This window comes from Lepisosteus oculatus, chromosome 14 (genome assembly GCF_040954835.1).
Source record: "Lepisosteus oculatus isolate fLepOcu1 chromosome 14, fLepOcu1.hap2, whole genome shotgun sequence".
In the NCBI taxonomy this organism is placed as follows: domain Eukaryota; kingdom Metazoa; phylum Chordata; class Actinopteri; order Semionotiformes; family Lepisosteidae; genus Lepisosteus; species Lepisosteus oculatus.
This window is the reverse complement of record NC_090709.1, coordinates 55,994,492-56,017,177: the sequence shown is the minus strand read 5'-3', so window position 1 is coordinate 56,017,177 and position 22,686 is coordinate 55,994,492. Positions and strand designations below refer to the sequence as shown.

The 22,686-nt window shown below is 42.4% G+C and overlaps 5 non-coding genes across 5 annotated transcripts; 3 read left to right on the top strand and 2 right to left on the bottom strand.

Moving 5' to 3' along the window:
* On the bottom strand, nt 1–73 carry trnak-uuu (transfer RNA lysine (anticodon UUU)). The gene has a single exon. It is a non-coding gene; the product is annotated as a tRNA-Lys (tRNA).
* A 2,935-nt stretch (nt 74–3,008) lies between these two features.
* Nucleotides 3,009–3,081, top strand: trnak-uuu (transfer RNA lysine (anticodon UUU)). Its single transcript has one exon. It is a non-coding gene; the product is annotated as a tRNA-Lys (tRNA).
* A 1,791-nt stretch (nt 3,082–4,872) lies between these two features.
* Nucleotides 4,873–4,944, top strand: trnat-cgu (transfer RNA threonine (anticodon CGU)). The gene has a single exon. It is a non-coding gene; the product is annotated as a tRNA-Thr (tRNA).
* Nucleotides 4,945–6,860: 1,916 nt separating this feature from the next.
* On the top strand, nt 6,861–6,934 carry trnat-agu (transfer RNA threonine (anticodon AGU)). Its single transcript has one exon. It is a non-coding gene; the product is annotated as a tRNA-Thr (tRNA).
* A 2,361-nt stretch (nt 6,935–9,295) lies between these two features.
* trnas-gcu (transfer RNA serine (anticodon GCU)) lies at nt 9,296–9,377 on the bottom strand. The gene has a single exon. It is a non-coding gene; the product is annotated as a tRNA-Ser (tRNA).
* Between the last annotated feature and the right edge of the window lie 13,309 nt (nt 9,378–22,686).

Below are 22,686 nucleotides of genomic sequence, written 5' to 3'. Positions count from 1 at the left end.
CGCCCGAACAGGGACTTGAACCCTGGGCCCTCAGATTAAAAGTCTGATGCTCTACCGACTGAGCTATCCGGGCTCTGAAAGGACGCCGACACTGTCGGGATCCTCGCAAGTCACGTGTCTCTTGTTCCGAAGAGCAGTCATACCTGACCCGTCTGGAATGACCACTGACAGACTATCCAGAAGCGACGGCACCAATCCCAGTAGAATGAGTGAGAAATACAGCATGACATGGGTAGTAAAGGGGCTCCCACAATCCATCTTTCCTCACATTACTGATTTTTTTCAATAGCATTTGGACCTTTTTTCACATTCAGATTTTTTTCTCATTTAATAAAATCTTTTAATCAACAAAATTAAAAAGAAAACAAATGGAACATTTTTTTGGAACAATAATTTAAAAAAAAAATCTTTCAATGCCGTGGTTGTATACGTGTGCACACCCTTTATAAAGGGAGTTGCAACAGTGCTGAAATGTAAAGAGCATTTCTGTAGAGAAAACAGCATTTTTTCCTGCCTTGATGTTAAGGTTAGGGAGCCTGTCTTTTAGAAATTCTATTTCTTAACACCCTGCAAAGCCTCCCGACAGACTAACGAATATTTTTGGGAGAAATTGGCTCACACACCGGAAGACACTAACGTTTATTTACGTTAGAGTATGTGAATAACAGTTTAACCGAAAAAGTCTGTAATTGTGATTTTGTTAAAATTCAATAAATCGTCTATCATCAGTAAGTAATTATTAAGAAATTGTTTTATTTCATAAACTATAAGACAATTTAGAGAGTTTATAGGTCATAAACGTCGCTTATGTTCTTTAAACTCTAGCGTTCAGGATCCAAACCCAGGTACGGACGGTTGTGTTTCTTGAATCTCTTGTAATCATCAAAAGTCGATGTGTAGTCCTTCAGCACTTTCTCGAGTTGTGCCATGGATATTTTATACGATCAATACTTGTCATGCTCTTTTGCATTTTCATTAACAAACGGAAAAAGTTCAAAGTGTGTTTATGGCAGTGTTTCACATCTACACGAAAGCACTTGTAACAGTACAGAACACGCAGTGAGGAGTTCGTGAAGCTTTCAGTTTAGTGCGGAGTTCAGAATGAGGATTCGCTCGCTGAATCCTAGAGGTGTTTTCTGCAACAGCCACGGCAAGTGTGAAGCAATCTCTGGATTTCCTGAATTTGAACTAAATGATTAGTTCAAATAATTTAGGATTTAACAGAACTAAATGAGGTACATTTAAAACAGCAGCGCAATTCTGCAGCACGTCGAGTGTGCCTGCATTTAGTTGTGTAAACCTGGCTCTCTCTGAAAACAAGCAAAGAGTTCTCACTCAACAGAAGAATGCGAAGTGAGTACTGTAATATAAAGCACCTGGAGATGCCAGGGATTGAACGAGGGACCTCATACATGCGAAGCATGCGCTCTACCACTGAGCTACTGTACATCCCCGACGGAAAAGGTAATGGAACAGACTTGTCCAGATGCTCACTGATCACAATCCACCACTCACGAAGAATGCCTGCAGTTTCCCACTTTCGCGTTTCCTCTACTACAGAGTAAATTCATGGGAATGAAGAAATAAGGAAGGAAAAATAATCGCATTGAAGCTTCAAGAGACTGGGCACAAATTAATCTATGATTTTTGTATCCAGTCACACGTGCGACGGTGGTTAATTCCCAGACGGGGGAGTACTTTTTTTCTACCTCATTACTCGACTGTCTTTCAATTCTGTTTTATTTGAAAGCTTTTTGCATCTTTTAAGTGCTCTTGATTAAACTATGCATAGAAAAACAGCACTACTGATGATTTTCATGGACCGATGCACACTTGTTCTGTACAACTCGAGTGATAAAGCCCTGTCTGCAAATATTGTAGAAGAAAATAAAAGGGTGAAACAACGCCCCAACCACAGGAATGGTAACAGGAAGGATCGTGTTCTTATTTGATAAGTCCTTTTGAGATGTCTTGTCAATGCACACAGGCGTTAGAGCTGAATAATTTACTTTTAGTGGTGTTTTTAAACAAAGATGGAACATGTTATTTCTATACCAGGAAGAAAGGAGCAGACTTTAACTTTAAGAGGCAAAAACGACACCTTATCAAAGCTAATATTAATTAAAATGACATTACAACAAAAGAGTGAAGCCTTGAGTGAATAAAATTAGTTTTCATTGGACGTCTGTGTCTCCATAACTTTGTAGGTGAGAGAGAGAATTGTGATAATTTGCAGGTGCTTCTCGGAAGTGCGTTGGTGGTACAGGCGCCTTCCAAATAATTGAGTCGGGTTTGAATCCCAGCCAGTACAAACCCAAATCTTTTCAAGATAATTTGTGGTCCGCTAACACATCTTTTGAAACACTACAACAGGTAACACCCCGTGTGAAACATCATGAACATCTGTTAAAGCCTGAGTTTTACATACTCTAACGTAAATAAACGTTAGTGTCTTCCGGTGTGTGAGACAATTTCTCCAAAAAAATATTCGTTAGTCTGCCGGGAGGCTGTGCAAGGTGTTAAGAAATAGAATTTCTAAAAGACAGGCTCCCTAAGCTGAACATCGAGGCAGAAAAAATTCTGTTTTCTCTACAGAAATGCTCTTTACATTTCAGCACTGTTGCAACTCCCTTTATAAAGGGTGTGCACACGTATACAACCAAGGCATTGAAAGTTTTTTTTTTAAATTATTGTTCCAAAAAATGTTCCATTTGTTTTCTTTTTAATGTTGTTGATTAAAAGATTTTATTAAATGTGAAAAAAATCAGAATGTGAAAAAAGGTCAAAATGCTATTGAAAAAAATCAGTAATGTGAGGAAAGATGGATTGTAGGAGCCCCTTAACTACCCATGTCATGCTGTATTTCTCACTCATTCTACTGGGAGTGGTGCCGTCGCTTCTGGATAAAGTCTGTCAGTGGTCATTCCAGACGGGTCAGGTATGACTGCTCTTCGGCGCAAGAGACACGTGACTTGCGAGGATCCCGACAGTGTCGATCTTCTTTCAGAGCCCGGATAGCTCAGTCGGTAGAGCATCAGACTTTTAATCTGAGGGCCCAGGGTTCAAGTCCCTGTTCGGGCGGCTGTGCCGTTTTTAATTCTATTGTGAATGTCATTCTAAATAGTCTTTTATCTTTCACTCTTCTACCTGTACTGTGGTTATTTTATATGTCCATTACTTGTTTTTACAGTAGTGTATTTAGTGTTTCATTTCACAAACCGAAAATGTTCAAGTAGATCTTGTCACTCTACTCCACGTAATCATCTAAATTAAATCACAGTAGAGTACAGCTCACACAGTGAGTACTCTTGAATACGACAAGAGGAAAAGCACACTGCACATCTGCAGAACATCATGTCCAAGTTTACAGTGACAGCAGAGGATGGAAGCGAAGTAGTTTTTTATTACTCGCTCGCTGAACGATCTCTCAAGAAACCTCGGTTGAGATTTAACGGGTGTCTAATAATCACGTTCAAAAAGGTGACGATAAGTTTTTTTTAACTAGGTAGCCTTAATGGCAACACGGTGTGAGAAGATCTTAAAGAAGCTGCAGACAGAGTACCCGTAATGGCAACACAGTGCTTTGAGTTCGGCTTTTCTTATTTCTTCTGCAGAACCAGTGGTATTGGAATATATTGATCCGCATAAGAAGCGCTTTCGGGTTCTGATCATTTTTATTGAGCGCTGCTCTAAACAACAAGAAGTCATGCTTAATGTAGTATAGTGAGTAGACATCGCGAGACAACAGATCGAGAGAGTAGAAGGCAGGAATTTAAGGTGTAAGGGCGTGATCTGTGTAGTTAATAAAATAGTTAAAATAATATAAAAACGTCTCTACATTTAGATACACAACATTTATGGCGACGAGAGATGAGTGCTTGACGGACTCAAGCGAGCAGAACACTGCTGATTTTAGTTCTCTTGCTGGTAGAAACGAACTTCTGAATTTTCGGACTTTTCGTTTAGCTTGCGCCATGGAAAATATGGCCGCCGCGCCGAGAAGCTTTGCTTATGCCCGGCTTTTTCCACCGCTTCTACTGAACCTCGGAGCTCCGGATTTGTATACGGAATACAAGATATGGATGGAGTCGTACAGATTTTTTTTAAATAGCCGGTGGATCTACAGAAGCTGAGGATGCCGTGAGACGTGCTACATTACTGCACTGTATCGGGGCTTCCGTGCAGCGGATTTTTGCCAAACTCCCTGGAGAAAAAGTCTGTAGCTGCCTTAGACGCTTCCTTTACACCGCGGAGAAATGTGGTTTTGGAACGGCATAAATTTAGGCAGAGAACTTAGTCTCAGGACGAATCTGTTGATGCTTTTGTGACTGCACTAAGAGAACTGGCTAAAGCTTGTGACTTTGGAGTATTGGAAACTGACATGTTAAGAGATCAACTTGTGGAAAAATGTGCACATAAGAGACTATAAATTGCTGCAGGAGGAAGGGCTGACTTTAAAAAGAGCTCTTACAGTCGCTAGAATTCATGAAGCAGCTCAAGCAGAATCAAGAATGCTTTCTGACCACAGTGACAAGGTGACACTGAACGGGGCGCTCGCTCAAACTTTACAAACAAAAGCCGAGCAGCAGGACACAGTCATGCTAGAGAAATAGAAGAACAGGGGACGGCTGACATTACATTTTACAGGTGCGGACTAACAACGCACAAAGCAGATGAATGCGGAGCGTGAACAGCAAAATGTCTACACTGCAAGAAAACAGGACATTATGCACATGTCTGCAGAACATCACGTCCGAGTTTAAGGACAAGTATCCCTTTTATTGTTGTTGCTGCCTCCGGTTTACATTTGGCGATGTAAACCAGATTCAGAAAAAAATAATTTGAACAACCTTATTCCCATGCTTATTCGAAGGCGCGGTGGCCAAGTGGTAAGGCGTCGGTCTCGTAAACCAAAGAGCGTGGGTCCAAACCCCACCCGTGCCTGTTTCATTTGTCACCGCTTTCCTTTAGTTTCAAAGTCTTAAAAAAACTCGCAATGTAGGGATCTCAATAGTAAGAAAACATAACTGTCGCCAGTGATTAGTATTCTTGCATATCCTGCCTTGTTTTTTAGTCAACAAAGCTTGTCTCTCTTCACACCCATCTTCCGAATGATCGCCTTAGCATTGGGAAGGAACGTGCGCTTGGTACAGCCCCCCACTCCATGGTCTGATCACAAACAGATCTGGTGAGCTGTCAGTCCAGGTTGGAAGTAACGTTCGAAAGCACTAAAAATCTGACTTAGGAACGAGAAGACCGTGCTTTTTCATACGAGTAAACGATAAAATAATATACTGCCTGCAAGACTATGTCAAGTTCAAGTTCAAGTTTATTGTCATTATACTCATACACAGGTATATGGTATAACGAAATGCTATTTAGCTAGCTCTCGGACATAAGTAGTACAAAAAAAAACACAACAACAATACAATTGTATAAAAAAAGAAAGACAGAGACAACAGCCGATGTGCAAAAAACAACAACAGGCAGTGTGCAAAACAACAAAAAGGTAACAGGTTATGTGCAAAAACATGCATCAAAAGAATGAAATAAAGGGATAGAAATGATGGGGAGTGAGCTTTTGACATGTATGGTAGAGGTAGATTTTCAATGTGTGTTTGGGTTTTTGGTGAGAAAGAAGGCACTGTGAGGTTCAGATCATAGGTGAGAGGTGAGGTGAGAGTGAGAGAGGCTGGGAGTTTAATAGTTTGATAGTGCGGGGGTAAAAACTGTTTCTGAGTCTTGTAGTCCGGACCCGAACGCTCCGGTACCGTTTTCCATGTCATACTAAACGCCACAAATTGTTCGTCCAGTTGTATCAATCGTCCTAAATTTACGGAAAATCGGATGTGACTGATACAATCCGCACCCATTTCTTCAGGATATTTGAGCGGTTTAAAACAGCAAATTTACAGATTCGTGTCTTTTAAGCTTTGTGTTTCGCTCTCCAAATAGAGGCACGGGTTCAAATCCCACTCCCGACAATCAGGCGTTTTACCCTGACTTTTTTACCTGCCTTTACACTGTTTCAGTCTTGTTGTGTTCGCTGACAATCACAGTACAAGGAAAACTGAGAAACTGCTTAGCAAAAACATAACGGACAGAAAAAAGCTTCGTAAACACGTGAATGTGATTAGCAGCAGTAAGGTATGCATTCAAATGTTTAAGGCAGATTTATAACAGCAGCAGGAGAAAGGTGCAGCACAATGCAATTTGTGAGAATTCACGGGTTTTTATGCTGCTTGGACTTCTTTCAAGCCTATGAAGTGACCCCCGTTTTATTTTCATTTTCAAACTTCAGAACCGAATAACGAAAATGTTTCATGTGACAGCATTCCGTTGCAAATACCGTTTCCACGATGTATTCAGCGACGGGAATGAAATGTTTTAGTGCTGGCTCAAATGCGAGGAATTTCAGAAAAACCTGGAAAAGCAACGCTTGCAGTAAATGACATATCTAAAGCGTGTAGTCAGCATGAGCAGAACAACGCAATGCTCTGTAAAAACGAAATCTGAAGCCGCAATTACTCTTTTATCTCAGGCAGTTCATTCCGATACGATGTTTCCGCAGACTAAATGAAATGCCGAACTCCAAACATGTTGTTGCCATTATTGTACTCCTGCTGAAAGAAGAAAGAAAGAAAGGTGTTGTAAATGAACTTCGTCGCCCGTGGGAGATGTCAAGCGCATTGGACATGAAAAGTGCCGGATAAAACCCATTTCTATACGTTTCTCTTAGTGTCGGGGCTCCTATTGAATGTAAAGGAGGCAACGTGCTCAGCCAGCCGACTCAGCGCTGACTGAACGCAGGTGTCTCAGAGCGGTGTGTCCAAGTCGCAGTAAAAGAGGAGGATTCTGTCGGCGCCGTGGCTTAGTTGGTTAAAGCGCCTGTCTAGTAAACAGGAGATCCTGGGTTAAAATCCTAGCGGTGCCTTTCTTCCTGTCTTCTCGCACCGTTTATTGTTATAGAGAACATGCTTCTGCATTACCTCAGTCAATATCACCGGGAATGTGAATAGAAATGTAAACATCAATATTTCTGCTGTCTCCTGAGAAACACAAGTATAGAGTCAAAACACAATAAATAATGCTAAAAAATTATTCAGTTAACACCCAGATGTGACAAAACACATTTAAGACTTACATCCCCTTTAAATATGTATTTCCTTAATATCAGTTCTCTTCCCTCCCCAGGACACCTGCAAATTCACTAGAGCATATTAAAAGCTGTGTGTAAGTCTTACATGTGTTCTGTCACATCTGGGTGTTAAATTAATAGATGTGTTGTGTCATTTAATATGATTTGACTCCACGCTTGTGTTTCCCGGGAGACAGCAGAAATATTGGGGATTTGCGGCTACAGAAAATAATGTGAACTTTACAGGCAAAAGTAAGGTTAAGTTAAAGAAACAAAAACGTATTGTCACCTTTTTCAACGTGATTTTTTAAGACATTTGTTCGGAATAGTATATCTTCTCGTGTCTGTGGCTGTTATCCTACAATAACGGTGGTGAAATAGCAGGAATGTGCGGAAAGATTCGGAGATTGAACAGAAGACTCATCCAGTCGATAGTAAGGTTGTGTAGGACCGCACACCCTACGATGTCAGTGTTGAGTAGTGAGGTTTAAAAGCTTCTTCACGAACCAGGAAGGAGTACAGACCTAAAGTCTTCTGATCCGTAATCAGACACGTTATCTATTGCGCCATTGGCGTTTGTATTGCATTCAGAGCCGCTACTATTCATGTGTCTTGTATGTGTGTCTAGTTACTACGTCTTTCATTATGTCTGGTTTAAAATAATGTATCTTTAAAACAGACAAAGGGTTTATCAGTCTCCCTGAAATTCACACACGAAGAATAAAAAATATCGCGTTTAAAAAGAATACAGAGATGCCGGCGATAGAAAACGGAGCGTCTTAAGTGCGCGCTATCACTGAACTAAACTCCCGATCGATAAGTTTGTCGGCGGCTTTTTAATTGTCTTAGGAAGAGCAAACAGTCCACAGTGTACATTTTAAAGGTCTAAGCAAAACAATCTGACGTGAGGATTAGGATTAGGATCCAGAACAGGAGCCTTTACTTCTTTATATACTGAGCTTTCGGGTGAACGTCAAAGTGAAAGACAAATTCACAATTTTCACTTTTTGATTAAGGAACAAGAAAACACCATCCTTCGAGCTCGATTCAAACCAGGGACATAAGAAATGCCCCCTGTTTTTGTCTATAGTCTTAAGATCCAGCAATTGAGCTACCGAGAGGTCGGAAAGCAAACGCTTTGTCACACGTGTAGCCCAATGTAGTGGTGTTCCTCTATTTAAATCCCAGTTCGACGTCAAAATACTCACTCCCATAGTCTCGTTCAGAAGAAGAAATGGACCAGGCTTCCACTGTATAAACGTCCAGAGTTCTTATAAAACGTTTGAAGGGACATCAGTGCAGGCTGAAATTGACCCTTTTTCTAGTGGGATCAGGATCATATAAAACCTTTCTTTTGGATTGAGAAGAGGATCATGGAGACACTCAAAATATCCCTGTCTTTGCTTCTTTCAAGGATGAATGGAGTATTGAGCTGCAAGCATCGGTTTAAATCAAAACTCTCTGCTACTGCAGTTGCTTGTTTGAGAGTTTCTTCAAATCTTTCAACTGAACGTTGATATCAAGAGATATGCGGTAATATCATAGGGACTTTGGTTTTCTTTTGATCGAAAATTGTATTAAAATACAAGCCTCTTTCACAGTTGTATAATACTTTCCCTTGCATCCTCAGATAAAATTTCTAAATACCACAAAGTTACAACATATGGAATAGCATTTATTTTAAAATGTATTTTAAAATTTGCATTTATTTAGAGCTATATTTAGAGCTTAGTAAAGATAACATTGCTAATATTGATGGAGTAGAAATGTAAGATGAATTGATAGCTTTTTCTGAACTAAAAAAGTCCTACAACGCCTCCTGTAACAGGTAAGGACTCATAGCAAGGCATTGCTATTGCATTGCGCATTTTGCAGATACGACCAGTTTCTGCTTCTGGTGAGTGCATCTTTTCCAAACTGAAATTAACAAGAACATTTTCAAGATGCGCCATGTCCCTAAATCGTTCATCAGGACTACTATTAATATCAGGTGAAAGCAGTACAAAGCATACATTTAACCTAAATATTAAGAGACTATATCTGTCAGCTACTGCTGTAAGCCATGTTCAGCCAACGCTAGAAATATTACTGCTCTACTACAGTAGCTAAAGAAAGCAAGTCCGACTTAGAAACGGATCACAAGTCGAAAACATAAACCGACGAGGATGGGATTCGAACCCACGCGTGCAAAGCACAATGGATTAGCAGTCCATCGCCTTAACCACTCGGCCACCTCGTCACAAGAGCCACCCCCCTTGGGCATGATTTTGCTCGGCGACCAGGCTCAGCGCACATCGACCTCAGATGTATCAGAGCGGTGTCCAAGAGGCTGTATAAGAATAGGTAATAGGTTTATTCCATGCTGAAAAAAAGAAGAACGAGAACACAACGTTTCGGCCGTGGAGCCTTCTTCAGGTGTGAGAGAGACAGGGCAGTAGGCAAAGGTAAAATAGCGAGAGAACAAAGGTTTGAGGGTGGGTACCCACCTATATAAGAATAGTATTCTGCCAGTGCTGTGGTAAAGCTGGTTAAAAGACCTGTTTCATAAAGAGGAAATCCTGGATCCGAATTCAAGCGGTACCTTTTTTTTCCTGTCTTGTTTTACAGAACATGTAATTTGGGACACTCAAAGAGGTCTTGATTTGGTTTAATGTGTTTATTCATTTCCTTTGCAGAACAACTTGTTTTTTTTAAATCATACAGCTTGCGAAAGATGAAATGCGAGCGAATTTTTTTGTTCACCAAAAGTATGTAAATGAAAAAAAGCAAGGTGTAAGCATTTCTGTGGTGCAATCGGTTAGCGTTTTCGGCTATTAATCCCTAGGTGGGTTTTTTGATCCCACCCAGGGACGCACTTCTTCCTATAGTAAACATCATTACTGCAAAAATTTAATTGTTCCGCAAAACCTGAACTATTTTGATATTTACTCAAACAATTGAGTACCAGAGTCAACATTACCGGGAATTTCCAATAATTACCGACATTGGCAACTTGCAAGCAGTTAGTATTCACCTATAGAATTATATGTTCCAGTGAGTGAGGGAGAATTCACTTATGCTCCCGTTGCATCTTCAGCTAAAGTAATTTAAAAAACAATGCAAAACTGTTCGAGAACTTGTCAAGCAAAAACAACAGATCGCCGGAGTTCTATTTTAATATTTTCGTATATTTACCTTAATTTGAATATAAATGTTAACATAAACGCTGTTCAATATAATGAAATGTTGTTGTACTTTTAAAATATTTTAGCTGAGGGTGAGAGGGGGGATATTACGCCTTGCCAAACATCTAAAATAACTGTAAAAGGGGATGGCATTTTAATAAAACTGGCAATCAAAAGAAAGTTACAATTTGTATGGTATTATGCTCAATATCCCTCGATATTGAAGGTCAGATGAGGAATTTGAAGAAATTATCAAAGAAACAACGGCAATAGCAGAGGGTGTTGATTTTGAACCAGTGCTTGCACCTCAATAATCCATCAGTCTTCGCTTGACAGGCTTCCTCAAGATATTCGGTGTTCTATACAAAAAATCGACAATTAAGCGTAAATGTGACAAGAGGCAAAGACTGCGGAAGAGGAGGAATAAACTCCACACGATCACTGTATGTATACGTCTGTCTAATATTCGGCCCCTGCAGGGGCATCATATTCGCTGAACTGCCTGCCAGTGTTACGAGTTCGGTAACAGGGACCGAACGAGTGAGTGAACCCACTTGCAGGAGCGAACAAAGCCAAGTCGTAATCCGAAAGCAAACCGTAATCGTAGGAACGAGCCGAGAGTCCAGGGGAAGCCAGATATCCGAAAGGGTACGTGTACCGAAGCCGAAGAGTAATCCGAAGCCGTAGTCCGTAGAGCAATCCGAGAATCCAGAGGTAGCCAGAAATCCAAAACAGAGCGAAAGCACCAATCCAAGCCGAGATCCGAAAAGCCGAAGTCCAAAGGGAATAACCGAAAGCCGAAATCCAAGACAAACACAGAGTAGAAGAAGCGCAACCAGGAAGCTCGATAGGGAAAACCAATACTGAGCAACAAGTTAGGGAAGGACAGGTGTTTAAGTAGGATGAGACAGGGGTGTGGTGGTGAATGGGAAAACTGATAGGTGAACTGATAGATAGGGGCTACGCCTACTTCTGCCTCCTCCGTTGCCGGGAGCCAGGGATCGTAACATTACCCCCCCCTCTACGGGCGGCTCCTGAATCCCTAACGGGACGATCCGGGAAGTTAAGGTGGAAGTCTTGGATGAGGTTGGGGTCCAGAATATCCTTCTCCGAGACCCACGAGCGCTCCTCCGGACCGTAGCCTTCCCAATCGACGAGATATTGTAGGGATCCACGAGACCATCGGGAATCCAGGATTTTATTGACCGTGTAAGCAGGGAGTCCATCAATTACTCGAGGCGGTGGTTTTTTTTTTCCAGTTTAGACAGGGTGGATCTGTGAAAGGGTTTAAGGAGGGAGACATGGAAAGTAGGGTGGATCCGAAGGGTAGGAGGCAAGGCCAGTCGGTAAGTCACAGGAGTGATCTGGGCGAGGACACGAAAAGGACCAATGTACCTGGGAGCAAGCTTGCCAGAAGGTTGCTTAAGAGGAAGGTTACGAGTAGATAACCAAACAAACTGACCACATCGAAGTCTGGGTGGGATACGACGGCGCCGATCAGTCACCTTCTTCCGCTGAGCTGAGGTGCGAAGAAGGGTGGCTTTGGCCTTCCTCCAGAAGGTCTTCAGGTTAGAGATGTAGTCCTGAACCGAAGGTACCTCTGTGTTGGGATGGGAGTCAGGGATAAGAGGAGGCTGATAACCTAAAGCACACTTAAAGGGAGACATGCCGGTAGATGTGGTATACAAAGAATTGTGTGCATACTCTGCCCATGGGAGCAAGGACAACCAATTATCATGGGTAGAGGAGATATAAGTCCGTAAATAGGTCAGCAGTTCCTGATTCATTCGTTCAGTCTGACCGTTGGCCTGAGGGTGATAAGCTGAGGTAAGTGAGACTGAGGCGCCCAGTGACTTACAGAAGGCCCTCCAAAATCTGGAGACAAACTGAGGGCCCCTATCAGAAACAATATCCTTAGGGATGCCATGCACTCGGAAGATATGTTGTACAAACAATTCCGCTAGTTCTCGATCTGTAGGTAAGGATGGTAAGGGAATAAAATGGGCAGATTTGGAAAAACGGTCTACCACCACCATAATAGTTGTGTGTCCATGGCTGGGTGGAAGGTCAGTAATAAAATCTACTGAGAGGTGGGTCCAAGGACGGTCCGGGATGGGTAAGGGTTGAAGAAGGCCCGCTGCCCTCATCCGGGAAGACTTCATTTGGGAGCAGATAGAGCAGGCCTGGACATATTCCTTGACATCCTTGGCCATAGTTGGCCACCAGAAGTCTCTGGAGATGAAATCCAAGGTACGGTGGAATCCAGGGTGTCCGGCGAAGCGGGAGTCGTGTCCCCATTGTAAAACTGCCGATCTGACGGAATTAGAGACAAATAACTTGTCCTGAGGGCACTGAGGAGGTACCGTCTGCCCTACCAAGGCTCGTCGGACAATTACCTCAATGTCCCATCTTACCGCTGCCAGGAACTTTCCAGACGGGATGATGGGTTCTGGAATCAATTCGGCCTCAGAGGGGTCGTGGATCCGTGAAAGGGCGTCTGCCTTGATGTTCTTGGAACCTGGAGTGTAGGTGATCAAGAAATTAAATCTGGAAAAAAAAAGGGACCACCTAGCCTGGCGAGGACAAAGACGTTTGGCCGACTGCAGATACTCCAGGTTTTTATGATCAGTGTAAATTAAAAAAGGGTGATGAGCACCCTCTAACCAGTGCCTCCATTCCTCCAATGCCAGCTTAATGGCCAAGAGCTCACGGTTACCGACGTCGTAGTTCATTTGGGCAGGTGATAGCTTCTTAGAGAAGAAGGCACAGGGATGAAGAATCTGTTTTTCTCCATGACGTTGGGAGAGAACAGCACCCACACCATGGCCAGAAGCATCCACTTCGACCACAAAGGGCAAAGTAGGATCAGGGTGTTTTAGGATGGGGGCTATAGTGAACAGATGTTTCAGACGCTGAAATGCTTCTTCGGCTTGAGGGGTCCATTTGCCTTGTTTAGGTCCATTACGGGTCAAAGAGGTTATGGGAGTGACCACCGAGCTGAAATTTCGAATAAACTTCCTGTAAAAGTTAGCAAAGCCGAGAAATCGTTGAATGTGTTTTAGATTCTTGGGAGTGGGCCAATCAGTAATCGCCGAGACTTTACTCGAATCCATTTCCACCCCATCCGGCGAGATGACGTACCCTAAAAAGTGAATCCTTGAAGCATGGAAGGTACACTTCTCTAGTTTGACATATAGCTTATTCTTAATGAGACGGGAGAGTACTTCTCTGACATGGAGAACATGATCCTGGAAGGAATCAGAAAAAATTAATATGTCATCTAGATAAACCAATACAAATCTTTGTAGGAGATCCCGAAAGATGTCATTAATAAAAGATTGAAACACTGCTGGAGCATTAACTAAACCAAAGGGCATGACCAAATATTCATAATGTCCATGGGTTGTCATAAATCCCGTCTTCCATTCATCCCCCTGCCGAATGCGGATTAGGTTATAAGCCCCTCGTAAATCCAGTTTAGTAAAGATCTTGGCTCCATGCACCGACTCAAGTGCTGCTGGAATTAAAGGCAAAGGGTACCGATTCTTGATGGTGATCTCATTGAGGCCACGATAGTCGATGCAGGGACGGAGCCCACCATCCTTCTTTTCCACAAAAAAAAAACTGGCACATGCTGGTGAGGTGGATGGACGTATAAGCCCAGCCTTCAGAGAATCTTGTATATAGACTTTCAGGGCCTCAGACTCAGAATTGGAGAGTGGAAAAATACGACCTTTGGGAGGGATAGTACCAGGCAAAAGGTCAATGGCACAATCGTATGGTCGATGAGGGGGGAGGGCCAAGGCCTCCTGCTCATTAAAGGCTTCCTGAAGATCAGAGTATTGAGGGGGTATGGTAGGAACCCCTGAAGGGGGCGTCGCCATGAGTGCAATCTTCACTGGTAGGCGACAGCATTTTCTAATACATCTGGGTCCCCAAGCTACAATCTCTTTACGGGACCAAGAAATGTGTGGGTCATGCTGCTGTAGCCAAGGAAATCCTAGAACCAGAGGATGTGTAGGAGTCTCCAGGAGATAAAACCAGATGTCTTCGACATGGGTGGCGCCTATCTGCAGGCTTATAATTTCCGTTTGCCACCTAATAAGTCCTGGAGATGCGGGGGAGCCATCAATAGACTGGACACGAAGAGGGGTGGACACCAGGGTCAAGGGTAATTTCCAAGCTCGAGCGACGGAGGCGTCTATAAGGTTTCCTGCCGCCCCCGAGTCAATAAAAGCAAGAAGAGGTCTCCTTTCATTATCCCAGAATAGGGTAGAACAAATAAAAAATCCTGAGGAAAACTGAGGGAATTGAGTAGTCTCACTCACCTTAGGATTCCGAGAAGGTGGGCAGCGCCTCAATGACGAGTATGCAGCAGGGCAGGCCGCTTTAAAGTGTCCAAGTTTCCCAGAGTACAGGCAGCGACCCTCTCGTTGGCGCCTCTCACGTTCTTCAGGGGTTAACCGGGTGCGGGCTATTTCCATAGGTTGTTCCGAGTCGGCAGATCTGAAAGGTGATAGCCGAGGAGCCTCTAGTATAGAGGACCGGGATCTCTCAGCACTCCTATGACGAATTCTGAGTTCCAATTGCAAAACCTGTGAAATAACTTCCTCCAAGGTATTGCCCAATTGTGGCATATTTACCAGATGGTCCTTAATTTCTTCACTGAGTCCTTGACGGAAAAGAAAAATAAGGACCTCATCGTCCCAGTGAGTCTCTGCTGCCGCTACTCGAAAATCAATAGCATAATCATGTACAGACCGGCGGCCTTGGTGGATGGAAAAGAGGCGGAATGCAGAGTCTTGGCCAACTACGGGGCGACAAAAAACCCCCTTAAATTTTTCTAAAAAAAAATCATAATCCTGAACTTCAGGAGCCCCGCGATCAAGCAGAGCAGTAGCCCATTCCAGAGCGCGGCCGGTTAGCAGTGAAACTATGAAGGCGATCTTGTCCTGAGGAGAAAAAAAAGTTTCCGGATGGAGCCTGAAAACCAGCGCACACTGTGCTAAGAAGCCCCGACATTTGGTAGGGTTGCCGTCAAACCTGTCAGGTGGAGTTAGTGGAAGAGGTCGAGGGGCAGGTGTAGCGGCTGGCGGGGGCGGAGCCGCAGGGGCAGCTCCAGCGTTGCTTCCTCGATTGCCGATGGGCGGAATTGCAGACAGGTGCGCAGAGATCTGTTGGACAGAAGCCTGGAGCTGGAGTAAGGCTTGTCCGTGCTGATCCAAAGCTGAGCGAATCTCCTGTTGCTCCGCTGGGTCCATGTTAAATGGCTCAGTATTCTGTTACGAGTTCGGTAACAGGGACCGAACGAGTGAGTGAACCCACTTGCAGGAGCGAACAAAGCCAAGTCGTAATCCGAAAGCAAACCGTAATCGTAGGAACGAGCCGAGAGTCCAGGGGAAGCCAGATATCCAAAAGGGTACGTGTACCGAAGCCGAAGAGTAATCCGAAGCCGTAGTCCGTAGAGCAATCCGAGAATCCAGACGTAGCCAGAAATCCAAAACAGAGCGAAAGCACCAATCCAAGCCGAGATCCGAAAAGCCGAAGTCCAAAGGGAAAAACCGAAAGCCGAAATCCAAGACAAACACAGAGTAGAAGAAGCGCAACCAGGAAGCTCGATAGGGAAAACCAATACTGAGCAACAAGTTAGGGAAGGACAGGTGTTTAAGTAGGATGAGACGGGGGTGTGGTGGTAAATGGGAAAACTGATAGGTGAACTGATAGATAGGGGCTACGCCTACTCCCCGTTGCCGGGAGCCAGGGTTCGTAACAACAAGTAGTATTCCTGCAAGAAACTCATTTGAAAACTGAGGATGTGCATCACATCTGTAGAAATTGTGATGGACAAGCTTATGGATCTGGAGTTTCATCCAAAAAGGGTGCTGTTGACATTCTTATTCATAAACTTGCTCCCTTTTCACTCAAAAGTAAAATAGAGTGTCATGATGGTAGATTTATTTGTTTGACTGGTAAATGAAACTCCAAGTTAGTGACTTTTGTTAATGTATATGGTCCTAATTTAGATGACCCAATATTTATTACAACGATAGAAGCTGAATTGATAAGGTTTGCAAACACTTATATTTACACTTATACTTATATAGTTAGCATTAAGCAGAGCACAACATAGCTTCTGTGAAGAAGGGGAAAAAGCAGGGAAAATGCTTGCAGCTTGGTTAAAAAAGCGCTGTATGTGCAATACTATTAGCAACATCAAGAAAATGGATGGGACAATAACCAAAGAACAGAAAGAAAGAAATTCAACCTTTGTTAGTTTCTTTGAAAAATGTATATTCATCTGAAGCCTTTAGCACACTGGAAGATATGCAGATACAGAGCTCCCAAAACTTAGTACAGAAGATAGAAACTTGAGTCATCTCTCACTCTATCAGAAGTCAAAGAAGCAATAGCAATTCCTTTTCTCACAATAAATCACCTTGACCCGATGGATATACAGCTGAGTTCTACCAGACATTTCAGTCCGTACTTAGTCCAATCTTACTGAAAACATGTAATAATATGTGGTTAACAGACATGACTTCACTGTCATTTAGAGAGTCTCTAATAGCCCTTGTATATAAAAAGAGTAAAGATCCATCATTGTGCAGTAGCTACCGCCCAATAAGCTTAATGAACTTGGACAATAAGGTTCTAGCCAAAGTATTTGCTAATCGGTGCTACCAAAAACCATACATCCAGATCAAACAGGAGTTATGAAAAATAGATATTCTTTAAATAATACAAGAAAAATGTTTAATTTGATTTATCATGCTAAACTCAGTAAATCAACATCAGCTATATGCACACTGGATGCTGAGAAGGCCTTTGACAGAGTTTAATGGAAGTACTTATTTAATGTGTTAAAAGTGTTTTGTATATGGGTAGGAAACTTATATCGCAGTCCACAGGCATCCATAGTGACTAACAGCTGTGTATCCAAACCTTTTGTTTATATAGAGGCACCAAACAAGGGTGTCTTATTTCATCTTTACTATTTAATTTAGCACTCGAACCTTTAGCCTGCAAAATAATAGAATCAGTCAAGATTAAAGGTTTAGGTGTTCATAAAAATGTTTATAAGATTGCTCTATAGGATGATGATGTTATACTGTTTTTAACAGATGTGCACAAATCAGTCTCAGCAGCTGAAAGTTGTCATTGAAAGTTTTGGTAAGATGTCAGGTTATAAGGTCAACTGGAGCAAAACGGAGCTTATGTATCTCAATTCATTATCATTGAATCATAAGATTGCTCACCCAGTACGAGTTACAACAGAGATAGGGTATCTGGCGCTGAGAATAAAGTCTAGCTTGAAAGCTACCAGAGATGTTAATTTAAGAGACTTGTTAAATAAAATAAATGGGGATATACTCAGATGGAGATGCTTATCTATTTCCATGTGGGGTAGAACTAATAAAGTCAAGATGTCAATACCACCTAAAGTAAATTATACACTGAAAATGCTACCTGTGGAGATTGACAAGAAATGGTTTGAGGCACTGCATAAAACGATTACATCTTTGGCCTGGAAAGGGAAAAAAGCTATTTGTTCTTTTGAAATACTTACTGTAGCATAAATTAAGGTGGGTTAGACCTTTTTTACAATTATTACTTGGCATTTGGCTCAGTTCAAGCAAAGGAGTGGTTTAAATCAGAAAAGAAAAGGATTGGGTAAAAATTGAGCATGATACAGCATCATAGCTAGGTATCTCCTTAGAAAGTTTGTATTATAGCAGAGCATGCCCTAAATCTTTACTTGAAACACCAATTGGTTCTTCTTTTAAAAAGAAGTTCTTATTTGGTTGATAATAATAAGAAGTATATAATAAGATGATAATCAGAACAAGTTGGTTCTTATTAAAAAGCTGCAATAAAATATTATCTTATGATGCTTCACTATCTGTACATCAACCATTATTTAGATCACCAAGAATAACTATACTGTCAAAACAAATTAATTGGTCAGTATGGATTCAAGTAGCTGTTAGTAAATTGGGTCATGTGATTAGAGATAACAAATTGTTGTCCTTTTCTGAATTATCTCATCAAACATCTCTTCCAGCGAATTTGTTTTTAAATTACTCAAAACTTAAAAGTGTACTGTCTAAACCCTTTCTGCTAAGTAAATTAAAACAAGAACTGGATAATTACAGCAATAAACTATTGCAGACTACCATACAAGGTTAAAGCAGCAATTCAACATAAAACTACTTTTTTGACTCTCTGTATTATTGCTAAAAAATAATATTGTGAGAATGGATGGACAGTACAGGACCATCTTACAAAGAATGGATTAAAGAGGCTGTATCACAAGTTACATTTGAAAAGATTTCATATAATTAACAGGGGAAACTTAATGAATTTTTGATGCCCATTAGAGACATACTTGAATGGCACTGGATGTTAAGAATATTAGTAGGACGTTTTTGGATTATTTTTTTGTGAATGTACGTTTTTCTTTTTGTTATTGTCTAATAAAGAACAAAAATGAGTGAGTGAAAACAAAAATAAAAATAACAAAGTCATCCAAAGTTGTGGGGTGGAGGTGGGTTAAAAAAGACATTGAAAAATTATTGAAAATAAAAAATTATTTTCTTTATCTTTAAGTTTTAAACTCACTGTGCAACCTTTCGTAGCAAGCCATGTATTTTTCCAAGACATACAAAGCTGGAAAAACAATTCTACATAGTTGTTTCTTCAAGACTTTCTAAGTTAAAACAGTTATTTTCTTACATTCTTAAATAGATCAATAATGGATTCAATTTCCATCTGTTACCTTCATTCTTACTGGCAGGATCTCCAACTTTCAGATGAAAGTGGTGAATGTTTCAATGTTATAATAATATATGTGTTTTCCTTGTGTTCAGCTTTTAACACGCCTTTATTTCACGCATTACTACTCTTGTACTGGAACTCTCAGGGGATGAGGGAGTTCGTCTTGGGGTGAAAAACACTTTCTTATACTATGTATATCTTCAGGGTTGTCAGGATTATCTCCTGCCCTTCTCCTTTTCCATCTCTCTCTCACAAATTTCCTGATCCTTGCACACAGTCTATGGAAGTCTAAAATAGAGTGGGAATACGTAAAAAAAAAACGTTTTAATTTATGGGTGGTTTTGTGACCAGCATCATGGCTTTGTTTCAGCCACCTTGTTAAGCCCAATTAAGATGTCAATCATTTTTAGCAACATTTGGAAGTGTAAAGATTCTCCACCAGTAAGGAATCAAAGGTATTTTCTCAGATGTCTGAAGGATAGGGACATAGACACAGCAGTTAGTGTACTATGCCTTCCTCCAAATCTTTTTCTAGATCTCTTCGTCATACCTTCTCTTCCTCCCTGGGCCACTTGCCCGCTTCTCTCACTAAACCAGCATTCCGTCTCTTCACAGCTATCTGTTCCAAGACCAGGCTTTCTAACCACCTTCTATTCCTTTACAGATGTCGTCGACACAATATCATCCCTAAAGGATTTCGCCTTAAATTTAATACCTTTTCTTTTGACTCTGATAACACCCAGAGTAACACTCAGAGACTTCTAAAACAATTTTCTAGGAAACTAATGCTCTCTACCATTTTCTCCCTCAAAAAACAGATTATCCTTTCTGACAACAACATCAAAGAGGCTAAGGAATTTCTACGGCTGACAGCTCCACACCATCTTCCCTTCATAACTAACCTCATTAGATCTCTCAACTCTAAACTCTACCAGTTTCTCACTACAGAGAAGGACAAAAAACTCAGTCATCTTCTACAGAAGAAAACCATCAACACCCCGGACACCCTCACCAACCCTAACCTTGTTGTCACCATACCTTCTGACCTTTCCCTCTCACAGGACGAGCGATCCCTCCTCAGCAAAGGGCTCAGTTTTGTACCAGTTCCCAGGAAGCTGGACATCCCCCAGACCAATGTCGACCTTAACCGCTTTTACCGCAGGATCCGTCTCAGAGCACATTTTGCCGACAATTCCTCTTCACAGGCAGTTGATAACAACCCGGTTATTGATGTCATTAACAACATTAATCCCAAACAGAGCTGTTGGACTCCCTCCTCTGGCCGTTTTCCACCAGTTGATTATTTCATTAACCAATGCACTAATCAAGCCCCCAAAGCACTCTCTATACCCAGTAAACATAGGTCTAACCTCACCCAAGGAGAAAATCAGGCGCTCCAGTCTCTCCGCAACAGGGATGATATCGTCATCAAACCAGCGGACAAAGGAGGTGCTGTTGTGGTGTGGCGTAAGGATCTATATATCTTTGAAGCCTCTAGACAACTAACTGACACTTCTGCCTACCTCCCTCTCCAACAGGACCCTACCACTGACTACCAAAAGGAAGTGGTATCCACCATTTCCCTTCTTATCAGCAGTAACGAGCTCCCCCAGGAGGCGAACCGGCTCATCATGGAACATCCACAGGTATCTCAATTTTACCTCCTCCCCAAAATCCACAAACCGGACACCCCTGGACGCCCCATCGTATCAGCATGTAACTGTCCAACTACTTACATCTCAGCCTTTCTCGACAGCCTCATGAGACCGCTGGTTGAAGATCTTCCCTCATACATCAAAGACACCAACCACGCGCTCCAACTTTTCAATGATTTCCAATTTCAGGGTACCGAATGCCACATTTTTACCATGGACATCACATCTCTGTACACCGTCATTCCCCATAATGACAGCCTTACAGCACTCAAGCACACGCTGGACAAACGCACAGTGCTTGATCCACCCACCCACACCCTGGTACGCCTTGCAGAATTGGTCCTCACACTGAACGCATTCTCTTTCAATAATCTTTTTTACCAACAGGTCAGTGGAGTTGCCATGGGCACCAGAATGGGACCCAGCTATGCCAACATTTTTGTCGGCTGGGTAGAAGAACGCTTCTTCGCCTCCTACACTGGCTATGTCCCTGACCTCTACAAACGATATATTGATGATTGCGTCGGTGCCGCCACATGCTCCAACGATCAGCTCGAGTTCTTCCTGCACCATTTCACCAACTTCCACCCGTCCCTCAAATATACAGTTCACATATCTTCCACCACTCTTCCGTTTCTAGACATCCACTTGTCTATCAACTACCCCCGACTTTCCACTTCAGTTTATTACAAACCCACGGATTCACACAGCTACCTCCTGTACAGCTCATTTCACCCCAACCACACTAAAAACTCTCTTCCTTTTTCACAGTTCCTTAGGTTACGAAGACTATGCAGCGACGACATCGACTTCGAGAACCAAGCCCTCGAAATGTACCCATTTTTTATCAACAGAGGATATCCCAGCAGTGTGATTGACAGGGCCCTTGCCCGAGCCAAAAACACCCCCCGGACCATCAACCCGATCAGGAACTCCCGCCGTAACAACCGCATTCCCTTGGTGCTTCCTTACCACCCTAACACACTTCCTATCCCCAGGACCATTAACCAGAATTTTTCCATCCTACAGGATGATCCCTCCATTGGGGCCCTCTTTTCTGATCGCCCTATCATCTCATATCGCCGACCACCTAATCTGCGTAACCTCCTTGTTCACAGCTCCCTTGACCGCCCTCAACAACCATCCACACCAGGCACTTTCCCTTGCAACAGAGCTCGCTGTATCACCTGCAAGTACACAGCCACCACCACACTCATTCAAGGCCCCTCAGGACAATTCCGGATCATCCAGACAGCATCTTGTACCTCCAGCAACCTTATTTACTGTATCTCTTGCAGTAAATGCCCAGCCATCTACATTGGAGAAACAGGAAGGAGACTCGGAGACCGCTTCAGAGAACACGTCAGGGCTGTGAAGATTAAAGATCTCTCCAAGCCCATTGTTTCTCATTTCACCTCTGACGGCCACGACCACACTAATCTCTCCGTCTGTGTTCTCAAAGACGGTTTTCCGAACTCATACATCAGAAAGACCACCGAAACTAAAATTATTCTGCAGTTAGGATCACACATTCTCCCTTCCCTTAACGACAGATTACTGTTCTTTTAAATTTTCTCCATTCATTGGAAGTTTCATTTCACACCTCTCTGCACCCATTCTGACTTCACACCTCTTGATTGGCCTCTCTTTCTGTCCCCTGCTCCTGCCTCTCACTCCTCCTCCCTCCCAACCTTTGTTCTCCCGCTACTTTACCTTTGCCTACTGCCCTGTCTCTCTCACACCTGAAGAAGGCTCCACGGCCGAAACGTTGTGTTCTCTTTCTTCTTTTTTTCAGCATGGAATAAACCTATTACTTGTTCCTTTGCAGCCTACGCATGCTGACGCAGCTACCCACCTGAACTACTACCAGTTAGTGTATTAGTCTTGAGGGAAGAACCACAGTTAACTCTTTCTGTTGTTATATCTAGTCACTTCCTAGGATGCACTATCCGAA